Here is an 11,914-nt window from a genome sequence, read left to right as displayed (position 1 = left end):
AAGTAATCAATCAATCCTGATCATGATCAATCAATCAGTCAAGTAATCAATCAATCATCATCATGATCAATCAATCATGTTTCATGAAAAATTGAAATTTAATATTGTTCTTGCTCACATCTGAAAAAAAAATCCACATGTACTCTGAAACTACAAGTACAATCGACCTCAAAATTTGCAGTCAGCAGTGCATACATGTACTAAAAGTTTATAAAAAAACTTGGTGCAGCTACCTCTCAAGAATTTTCCTAGAGAAAAGAAATGGCAATGCCGTAAAAATCTCTTGCTAGGTCCGTCAATCTCAGTAAAAACCTACAATAAAATGTCCGCTCCGAGATTGAAATACTAATCTGTGTTACAAACAAGTGCTGAAAAATGTACATTATCAGAAAATAATCAATAAATGTGTTTTAAAGTTACACCGGATCGATTAAATCCAAAACATGCACTGCTGGTGAACTGTGATCATAATGTCAATTTCCTACAATGACAAAATAAATTACATTGTGTACATTCCATCTCTAGACATGTTGTCTGTTCAAGGTCCCGACCTAAAAAGAAATTAAAAGACTAAGTTTTTCTTAATATAAACCCGCGTCACGTGATGTCTCCTCAATCTTGCGCGCGCGCTGTATCTAAAATAAAAGAAAAACTTTCCAAACTAAACATGAAACTTCTCCGGTAACATAATAATATAGACCCCATACCAAAGCAAACAAACAAACAAACAAATAAACAAATACCCCCCCCCCCCTTTTTCCAAATCAATCAATAAAAAAAATCAATTATCCATTCATCATAGGGGAAAGACTGCCTAACAATTGTTTTTGAAACAATTGCTTTATATTTATTTTTTTTTTTCTTCCGCCAAATTTCGAAATTTTTGTTTCGCATTATGTCGCTTAGATATTTTTTGTATAGTATCGTACAGTTTATACGCTTTTAGATTTCACCCTGCTAAGACGAACAATTTTCTTTGTAAGAGTTATCTCCCTATTCACTGTTTATCATGTGTGTGCATCTCCTTCGTAACAAAAAAATATATCGACAAAATTCTTTTTACAAATTGTTCGTTACATCCTCAGGAAATTTTGTCTAATTTGGATCGAAGCGATTCGATGAAATTTTATAGGAGTTATCTATCTTTACGGAATAAATTTGTCGGTATGTTTTTTTAACTCATAAACCGTTAACCGTATAACCCTGGAATGTTTGTATTTGAGTCCCCTGATTCCTTACTTAGACAATTAGGTCAAGGTCATATTTTAGATTTTCATATGTCTTTGATTTCCCTATAATTCTTGAATGGTTATAGATACAGAAAATTTAAGCAGTGAAAAATGTTTAGTTCTCCAAGGGGCAACTTTGTTACATTATGACTATATTGGTTTTACCATTGTGTAAGGGACATAATCCCCATTGATGGTTTATATAAAGCCATTATTAGACAAAACTCTTAAACAAAATGACCTTGACCCATAGGGTCTTTTGCAATGACATTGTGAAGCAATGACCTTGACAAAGGTCACAAGGTCAAAGGTCAAGGTCATGTACATATGTGATTTGGGGCACTACTTGAAGAGTTTTATGTGTGTTTGCCTGCCAACCAACCAACCAACCAACCAACCAATCAATCAATCAATCATGATCATGATCAATCAATCAATCAATCATGATCATGATCAATCAATCAATCAATCATGATCATGATCAATCAATCAATCAGAGGATTCAAGATCTTCTTTGTTCCTTTTACGATGTTTCAACTGACCCTATTCAACGTGTTTAACCAACCAACCAACCAACCAACCAACCAACCAACTAACTAATCAATCAATCAATCAATCAATCAATCAATCAATCAATCAATCAATCAATCAATCATGATCATGATCAATCAATCATGTTTCCGTCTCATGTGTTTAATATAGGGTCCAAGATCTTTGTTTCTTTTTCGCTGTTTCAATTGACCCTATCCAACGTGTTTAACCAACCAACCAACCAACCAACCAACCAACCAACCAACCAACCAGCTAATCAAGTAATCAATCAATCAATCAATCATGATCATGATCAATCAATCATGTATCCGTCTCATGTGTTTAATATACGGTCCAAGATCTTCTTTGTTTCTTTTTCGCTGTTTCAATTGACCCTATCCAACGTGTTTAACCAACCAACCAACCAACCAACCAACTAATCAATCAATCAATCAATCAAGTAATCAATCAATCCTGATCATGATCAATCAATCAGTCAAGTAATCAATCAATCATCATCATGATCAATCAATCATGTTTCATGAAAAATTGAAATTTAATATTGTTCTTGCGTCACATCTGAAAAAAAAATCCACATGTACTCTGAAACTACAAGTACAATCGACCTCAAAATTTGCAGTCAGCAGTGCATACATGTACTAAAAGTTTATAAAAAAACTTGGTGCAGCTACCTCTCAAGAATTTTCCTAGAGAAAAGAAATGGCAATGCCGTAAAAATCTCTTGCTAGGTCCGTCAATCTCAGTAAAAACCTACAATAAAATGTCCGCTCCGAGATTGAAATACTAATCTGTGTTACAAACAAGTGCTGAAAAATGTACATTATCAGAAAATAATCAATAAATGTGTTTTAAAGTTACACCGGATCGATTAAATCCAAAACATGCACTGCTGGTGAACTGTGATCATAATGTCAATTTCCTACAATGACAAAATAAATTACATTGTGTACATTCCATCTCTAGACATGTTGTCTGTTCAAGGTCCCGACCTAAAAAGAAATTAAAAGACTAAGTTTTTCTTAATATAAACCCGCGTCACGTGATGTCTCCTCAATCTTGCGCGCGCGCTGTATCTAAAATAAAAGAAAAACTTTCCAAACTAAACATGAAACTTCTCCGGTAACATAATAATATAGACCCCATACCAAAGCAAACAAACAAACAAACAAATAAACAAATACCCCCCCCCCCTTTTTCCAAATCAATCAATAAAAAAAATCAATTATCCATTCATCATAGGGGAAAGACTGCCTAACAATTGTTTTTGAAACAATTGCTTTATATTTATTTTTTTTTTTCTTCCGCCAAATTTCGAAATTTTTGTTTCGCATTATGTCGCTTAGATATTTTTTGTATAGTATCGTACAGTTTATACGCTTTTAGATTTCACCCTGCTAAGACGAACAATTTTCTTTGTAAGAGTTATCTCCCTATTCACTGTTTATCATGTGTGTGCATCTCCTTCGTAACAAAAAAATATATCGACAAAATTCTTTTTACAAATTGTTCGTTACATCCTCAGGAAATTTTGTCTAATTTGGATCGAAGCGATTCGATGAAATTTTATAGGAGTTATCTATCTTTACGGAATAAATTTGTCGGTATGTTTTTTTAACTCATAAACCGTTAACCGTATAACCCTGGAATGTTTGTATTTGAGTCCCCTGATTCCTTACTTAGACAATTAGGTCAAGGTCATATTTTAGATTTTCATATGTCTTTGATTTCCCTATAATTCTTGAATGGTTATAGATACAGAAAATTTAAGCAGTGAAAAATGTTTAGTTCTCCAAGGGGCAACTTTGTTACATTATGACTATATTGGTTTTACCATTGTGTAAGGGACATAATCCCCATTGATGGTTTATATAAAGCCATTATTAGACAAAACTCTTAAACAAAATGACCTTGACCCATAGGGTCTTTTGCAATGACATTGTGAAGCAATGACCTTGACAAAGGTCACAAGGTCAAAGGTCAAGGTCATGTACATATGTGATTTGGGGCACTACTTGAAGAGTTTTATGTGTGTTTGCCTGCCAACCAACCAACCAACCAACCAACCAATCAATCAATCAATCATGATCATGATCAATCAATCAATCAATCATGATCATGATCAATCAATCAATCAATCATGATCATGATCAATCAATCAATCAGAGGATTCAAGATCTTCTTTGTTCCTTTTACGATGTTTCAACTGACCCTATTCAACGTGTTTAACCAACCAACCAACCAACCAACCAACCAACCAACTAACTAATCAATCAATCAATCAATCAATCAATCAATCAATCAATCAATCAATCAATCAATCATGATCATGATCAATCAATCATGTTTCCGTCTCATGTGTTTAATATAGGGTCCAAGATCTTTGTTTCTTTTTCGCTGTTTCAATTGACCCTATCCAACGTGTTTAACCAACCAACCAACCAACCAACCAACCAACCAACCAACCAACCAGCTAATCAAGTAATCAATCAATCAATCAATCATGATCATGATCAATCAATCATGTATCCGTCTCATGTGTTTAATATACGGTCCAAGATCTTCTTTGTTTCTTTTTCGCTGTTTCAATTGACCCTATCCAACGTGTTTAACCAACCAACCAACCAACCAACCAACTAATCAATCAATCAATCAATCAAGTAATCAATCAATCCTGATCATGATCAATCAATCAGTCAAGTAATCAATCAATCATCATCATGATCAATCAATCATGTTTCATGAAAAATTGAAATTTAATATTGTTCTTGCGTCACATCTGAAAAAAAAATCCACATGTACTCTGAAACTACAAGTACAATCGACCTCAAAATTTGCAGTCAGCAGTGCATACATGTACTAAAAGTTTATAAAAAAACTTGGTGCAGCTACCTCTCAAGAATTTTCCTAGAGAAAAGAAATGGCAATGCCGTAAAAATCTCTTGCTAGGTCCGTCAATCTCAGTAAAAACCTACAATAAAATGTCCGCTCCGAGATTGAAATACTAATCTGTGTTACAAACAAGTGCTGAAAAATGTACATTATCAGAAAATAATCAATAAATGTGTTTTAAAGTTACACCGGATCGATTAAATCCAAAACATGCACTGCTGGTGAACTGTGATCATAATGTCAATTTCCTACAATGACAAAATAAATTACATTGTGTACATTCCATCTCTAGACATGTTGTCTGTTCAAGGTCCCGACCTAAAAAGAAATTAAAAGACTAAGTTTTTCTTAATATAAACCCGCGTCACGTGATGTCTCCTCAATCTTGCGCGCGCGCTGTATCTAAAATAAAAGAAAAACTTTCCAAACTAAACATGAAACTTCTCCGGTAACATAATAATATAGACCCCATACCAAAGCAAACAAACAAACAAACAAATAAACAAATACCCCCCCCCCCTTTTTCCAAATCAATCAATAAAAAAAATCAATTATCCATTCATCATAGGGGAAAGACTGCCTAACAATTGTTTTTGAAACAATTGCTTTATATTTATTTTTTTTTTTCTTCCGCCAAATTTCGAAATTTTTGTTTCGCATTATGTCGCTTAGATATTTTTTGTATAGTATCGTACAGTTTATACGCTTTTAGATTTCACCCTGCTAAGACGAACAATTTTCTTTGTAAGAGTTATCTCCCTATTCACTGTTTATCATGTGTGTGCATCTCCTTCGTAACAAAAAAATATATCGACAAAATTCTTTTTACAAATTGTTCGTTACATCCTCAGGAAATTTTGTCTAATTTGGATCGAAGCGATTCGATGAAATTTTATAGGAGTTATCTATCTTTACGGAATAAATTTGTCGGTATGTTTTTTTAACTCATAAACCGTTAACCGTATAACCCTGGAATGTTTGTATTTGAGTCCCCTGATTCCTTACTTAGACAATTAGGTCAAGGTCATATTTTAGATTTTCATATGTCTTTGATTTCCCTATAATTCTTGAATGGTTATAGATACAGAAAATTTAAGCAGTGAAAAATGTTTAGTTCTCCAAGGGGCAACTTTGTTACATTATGACTATATTGGTTTTACCATTGTGTAAGGGACATAATCCCCATTGATGGTTTATATAAAGCCATTATTAGACAAAACTCTTAAACAAAATGACCTTGACCCATAGGGTCTTTTGCAATGACATTGTGAAGCAATGACCTTGACAAAGGTCACAAGGTCAAAGGTCAAGGTCATGTACATATGTGATTTGGGGCACTACTTGAAGAGTTTTATGTGTGTTTGCCTGCCAACCAACCAACCAACCAACCAACCAATCAATCAATCAATCATGATCATGATCAATCAATCAATCAATCATGATCATGATCAATCAATCAATCAATCATGATCATGATCAATCAATCAATCAGAGGATTCAAGATCTTCTTTGTTCCTTTTACGATGTTTCAACTGACCCTATTCAACGTGTTTAACCAACCAACCAACCAACCAACCAACCAACCAACTAACTAATCAATCAATCAATCAATCAATCAATCAATCAATCAATCAATCAATCAATCAATCAATCATGATCATGATCAATCAATCATGTTTCCGTCTCATGTGTTTAATATAGGGTCCAAGATCTTTGTTTCTTTTTCGCTGTTTCAATTGACCCTATCCAACGTGTTTAACCAACCAACCAACCAACCAACCAACCAACCAACCAACCAACCAGCTAATCAAGTAATCAATCAATCAATCAATCATGATCATGATCAATCAATCATGTATCCGTCTCATGTGTTTAATATACGGTCCAAGATCTTCTTTGTTTCTTTTTCGCTGTTTCAATTGACCCTATCCAACGTGTTTAACCAACCAACCAACCAACCAACCAACTAATCAATCAATCAATCAATCAAGTAATCAATCAATCCTGATCATGATCAATCAATCAGTCAAGTAATCAATCAATCATCATCATGATCAATCAATCATGTTTCATGAAAAATTGAAATTTAATATTGTTCTTGCGTCACATCTGAAAAAAAAATCCACATGTACTCTGAAACTACAAGTACAATCGACCTCAAAATTTGCAGTCAGCAGTGCATACATGTACTAAAAGTTTATAAAAAAACTTGGTGCAGCTACCTCTCAAGAATTTTCCTAGAGAAAAGAAATGGCAATGCCGTAAAAATCTCTTGCTAGGTCCGTCAATCTCAGTAAAAACCTACAATAAAATGTCCGCTCCGAGATTGAAATACTAATCTGTGTTACAAACAAGTGCTGAAAAATGTACATTATCAGAAAATAATCAATAAATGTGTTTTAAAGTTACACCGGATCGATTAAATCCAAAACATGCACTGCTGGTGAACTGTGATCATAATGTCAATTTCCTACAATGACAAAATAAATTACATTGTGTACATTCCATCTCTAGACATGTTGTCTGTTCAAGGTCCCGACCTAAAAAGAAATTAAAAGACTAAGTTTTTCTTAATATAAACCCGCGTCACGTGATGTCTCCTCAATCTTGCGCGCGCGCTGTATCTAAAATAAAAGAAAAACTTTCCAAACTAAACATGAAACTTCTCCGGTAACATAATAATATAGACCCCATACCAAAGCAAACAAACAAACAAACAAATAAACAAATACCCCCCCCCCCTTTTTCCAAATCAATCAATAAAAAAAATCAATTATCCATTCATCATAGGGGAAAGACTGCCTAACAATTGTTTTTGAAACAATTGCTTTATATTTATTTTTTTTTTTCTTCCGCCAAATTTCGAAATTTTTGTTTCGCATTATGTCGCTTAGATATTTTTTGTATAGTATCGTACAGTTTATACGCTTTTAGATTTCACCCTGCTAAGACGAACAATTTTCTTTGTAAGAGTTATCTCCCTATTCACTGTTTATCATGTGTGTGCATCTCCTTCGTAACAAAAAAATATATCGACAAAATTCTTTTTACAAATTGTTCGTTACATCCTCAGGAAATTTTGTCTAATTTGGATCGAAGCGATTCGATGAAATTTTATAGGAGTTATCTATCTTTACGGAATAAATTTGTCGGTATGTTTTTTTAACTCATAAACCGTTAACCGTATAACCCTGGAATGTTTGTATTTGAGTCCCCTGATTCCTTACTTAGACAATTAGGTCAAGGTCATATTTTAGATTTTCATATGTCTTTGATTTCCCTATAATTCTTGAATGGTTATAGATACAGAAAATTTAAGCAGTGAAAAATGTTTAGTTCTCCAAGGGGCAACTTTGTTACATTATGACTATATTGGTTTTACCATTGTGTAAGGGACATAATCCCCATTGATGGTTTATATAAAGCCATTATTAGACAAAACTCTTAAACAAAATGACCTTGACCCATAGGGTCTTTTGCAATGACATTGTGAAGCAATGACCTTGACAAAGGTCACAAGGTCAAAGGTCAAGGTCATGTACATATGTGATTTGGGGCACTACTTGAAGAGTTTTATGTGTGTTTGCCTGCCAACCAACCAACCAACCAACCAACCAATCAATCAATCAATCATGATCATGATCAATCAATCAATCAATCATGATCATGATCAATCAATCAATCAATCATGATCATGATCAATCAATCAATCAGAGGATTCAAGATCTTCTTTGTTCCTTTTACGATGTTTCAACTGACCCTATTCAACGTGTTTAACCAACCAACCAACCAACCAACCAACCAACCAACTAACTAATCAATCAATCAATCAATCAATCAATCAATCAATCAATCAATCAATCAATCAATCAATCATGATCATGATCAATCAATCATGTTTCCGTCTCATGTGTTTAATATAGGGTCCAAGATCTTTGTTTCTTTTTCGCTGTTTCAATTGACCCTATCCAACGTGTTTAACCAACCAACCAACCAACCAACCAACCAACCAACCAACCAACCAGCTAATCAAGTAATCAATCAATCAATCAATCATGATCATGATCAATCAATCATGTATCCGTCTCATGTGTTTAATATACGGTCCAAGATCTTCTTTGTTTCTTTTTCGCTGTTTCAATTGACCCTATCCAACGTGTTTAACCAACCAACCAACCAACCAACCAACTAATCAATCAATCAATCAATCAAGTAATCAATCAATCCTGATCATGATCAATCAATCAGTCAAGTAATCAATCAATCATCATCATGATCAATCAATCATGTTTCATGAAAAATTGAAATTTAATATTGTTCTTGCGTCACATCTGAAAAAAAAATCCACATGTACTCTGAAACTACAAGTACAATCGACCTCAAAATTTGCAGTCAGCAGTGCATACATGTACTAAAAGTTTATAAAAAAACTTGGTGCAGCTACCTCTCAAGAATTTTCCTAGAGAAAAGAAATGGCAATGCCGTAAAAATCTCTTGCTAGGTCCGTCAATCTCAGTAAAAACCTACAATAAAATGTCCGCTCCGAGATTGAAATACTAATCTGTGTTACAAACAAGTGCTGAAAAATGTACATTATCAGAAAATAATCAATAAATGTGTTTTAAAGTTACACCGGATCGATTAAATCCAAAACATGCACTGCTGGTGAACTGTGATCATAATGTCAATTTCCTACAATGACAAAATAAATTACATTGTGTACATTCCATCTCTAGACATGTTGTCTGTTCAAGGTCCCGACCTAAAAAGAAATTAAAAGACTAAGTTTTTCTTAATATAAACCCGCGTCACGTGATGTCTCCTCAATCTTGCGCGCGCGCTGTATCTAAAATAAAAGAAAAACTTTCCAAACTAAACATGAAACTTCTCCGGTAACATAATAATATAGACCCCATACCAAAGCAAACAAACAAACAAACAAATAAACAAATACCCCCCCCCCCTTTTTCCAAATCAATCAATAAAAAAAATCAATTATCCATTCATCATAGGGGAAAGACTGCCTAACAATTGTTTTTGAAACAATTGCTTTATATTTATTTTTTTTTTTCTTCCGCCAAATTTCGAAATTTTTGTTTCGCATTATGTCGCTTAGATATTTTTTGTATAGTATCGTACAGTTTATACGCTTTTAGATTTCACCCTGCTAAGACGAACAATTTTCTTTGTAAGAGTTATCTCCCTATTCACTGTTTATCATGTGTGTGCATCTCCTTCGTAACAAAAAAATATATCGACAAAATTCTTTTTACAAATTGTTCGTTACATCCTCAGGAAATTTTGTCTAATTTGGATCGAAGCGATTCGATGAAATTTTATAGGAGTTATCTATCTTTACGGAATAAATTTGTCGGTATGTTTTTTTAACTCATAAACCGTTAACCGTATAACCCTGGAATGTTTGTATTTGAGTCCCCTGATTCCTTACTTAGACAATTAGGTCAAGGTCATATTTTAGATTTTCATATGTCTTTGATTTCCCTATAATTCTTGAATGGTTATAGATACAGAAAATTTAAGCAGTGAAAAATGTTTAGTTCTCCAAGGGGCAACTTTGTTACATTATGACTATATTGGTTTTACCATTGTGTAAGGGACATAATCCCCATTGATGGTTTATATAAAGCCATTATTAGACAAAACTCTTAAACAAAATGACCTTGACCCATAGGGTCTTTTGCAATGACATTGTGAAGCAATGACCTTGACAAAGGTCACAAGGTCAAAGGTCAAGGTCATGTACATATGTGATTTGGGGCACTACTTGAAGAGTTTTATGTGTGTTTGCCTGCCAACCAACCAACCAACCAACCAACCAATCAATCAATCAATCATGATCATGATCAATCAATCAATCAATCATGATCATGATCAATCAATCAATCAATCATGATCATGATCAATCAATCAATCAGAGGATTCAAGATCTTCTTTGTTCCTTTTACGATGTTTCAACTGACCCTATTCAACGTGTTTAACCAACCAACCAACCAACCAACCAACCAACCAACCAACCAACCAACCAACTAACTAATCAATCAATCAATCAATCAATCAATCAATCAATCAATCAATCAATCATGATCATGATCAATCAATCATGTTTCCGTCTCATGTGTTTAATATAGGGTCCAAGATCTTTGTTTCTTTTTCGCTGTTTCAATTGACCCTATCCAACGTGTTTAACCAACCAACCAACCAACCAACCAACCAACCAACCAACCAACCAGCTAATCAAGTAATCAATCAATCAATCAATCATGATCATGATCAATCAATCATGTATCCGTCTCATGTGTTTAATATACGGTCCAAGATCTTCTTTGTTTCTTTTTCGCTGTTTCAATTGACCCTATCCAACGTGTTTAACCAACCAACCAACCAACCAACCAACTAATCAATCAATCAATCAATCAAGTAATCAATCAATCCTGATCATGATCAATCAATCAGTCAAGTAATCAATCAATCATCATCATGATCAATCAATCATGTTTCATGAAAAATTGAAATTTAATATTGTTCTTGCGTCACATCTGAAAAAAAAATCCACATGTACTCTGAAACTACAAGTACAATCGACCTCAAAATTTGCAGTCAGCAGTGCATACATGTACTAAAAGTTTATAAAAAAACTTGGTGCAGCTACCTCTCAAGAATTTTCCTAGAGAAAAGAAATGGCAATGCCGTAAAAATCTCTTGCTAGGTCCGTCAATCTCAGTAAAAACCTACAATAAAATGTCCGCTCCGAGATTGAAATACTAATCTGTGTTACAAACAAGTGCTGAAAAATGTACATTATCAGAAAATAATCAATAAATGTGTTTTAAAGTTACACCGGATCGATTAAATCCAAAACATGCACTGCTGGTGAACTGTGATCATAATGTCAATTTCCTACAATGACAAAATAAATTACATTGTGTACATTCCATCTCTAGACATGTTGTCTGTTCAAGGTCCCGACCTAAAAAGAAATTAAAAGACTAAGTTTTTCTTAATATAAACCCGCGTCACGTGATGTCTCCTCAATCTTGCGCGCGCGCTGTATCTAAAATAAAAGAAAAACTTTCCAAACTAAACATGAAACTTCTCCGGTAACATAATAATATAGACCCCATACCAAAGCAAACAAACAAACAAACAAATAAACAAATACCCCCCCCCCCTTTTTCCAAATCAATCAATAAAAAAAATCAATTATCCATTCATCATAGGGGAAA

Source organism: Mytilus galloprovincialis, chromosome 5 (assembly GCF_965363235.1).
Source record: "Mytilus galloprovincialis chromosome 5, xbMytGall1.hap1.1, whole genome shotgun sequence".
In the NCBI taxonomy this organism is placed as follows: domain Eukaryota; kingdom Metazoa; phylum Mollusca; class Bivalvia; order Mytilida; family Mytilidae; genus Mytilus; species Mytilus galloprovincialis.
This window is presented reverse-complemented; position numbering follows the sequence as displayed.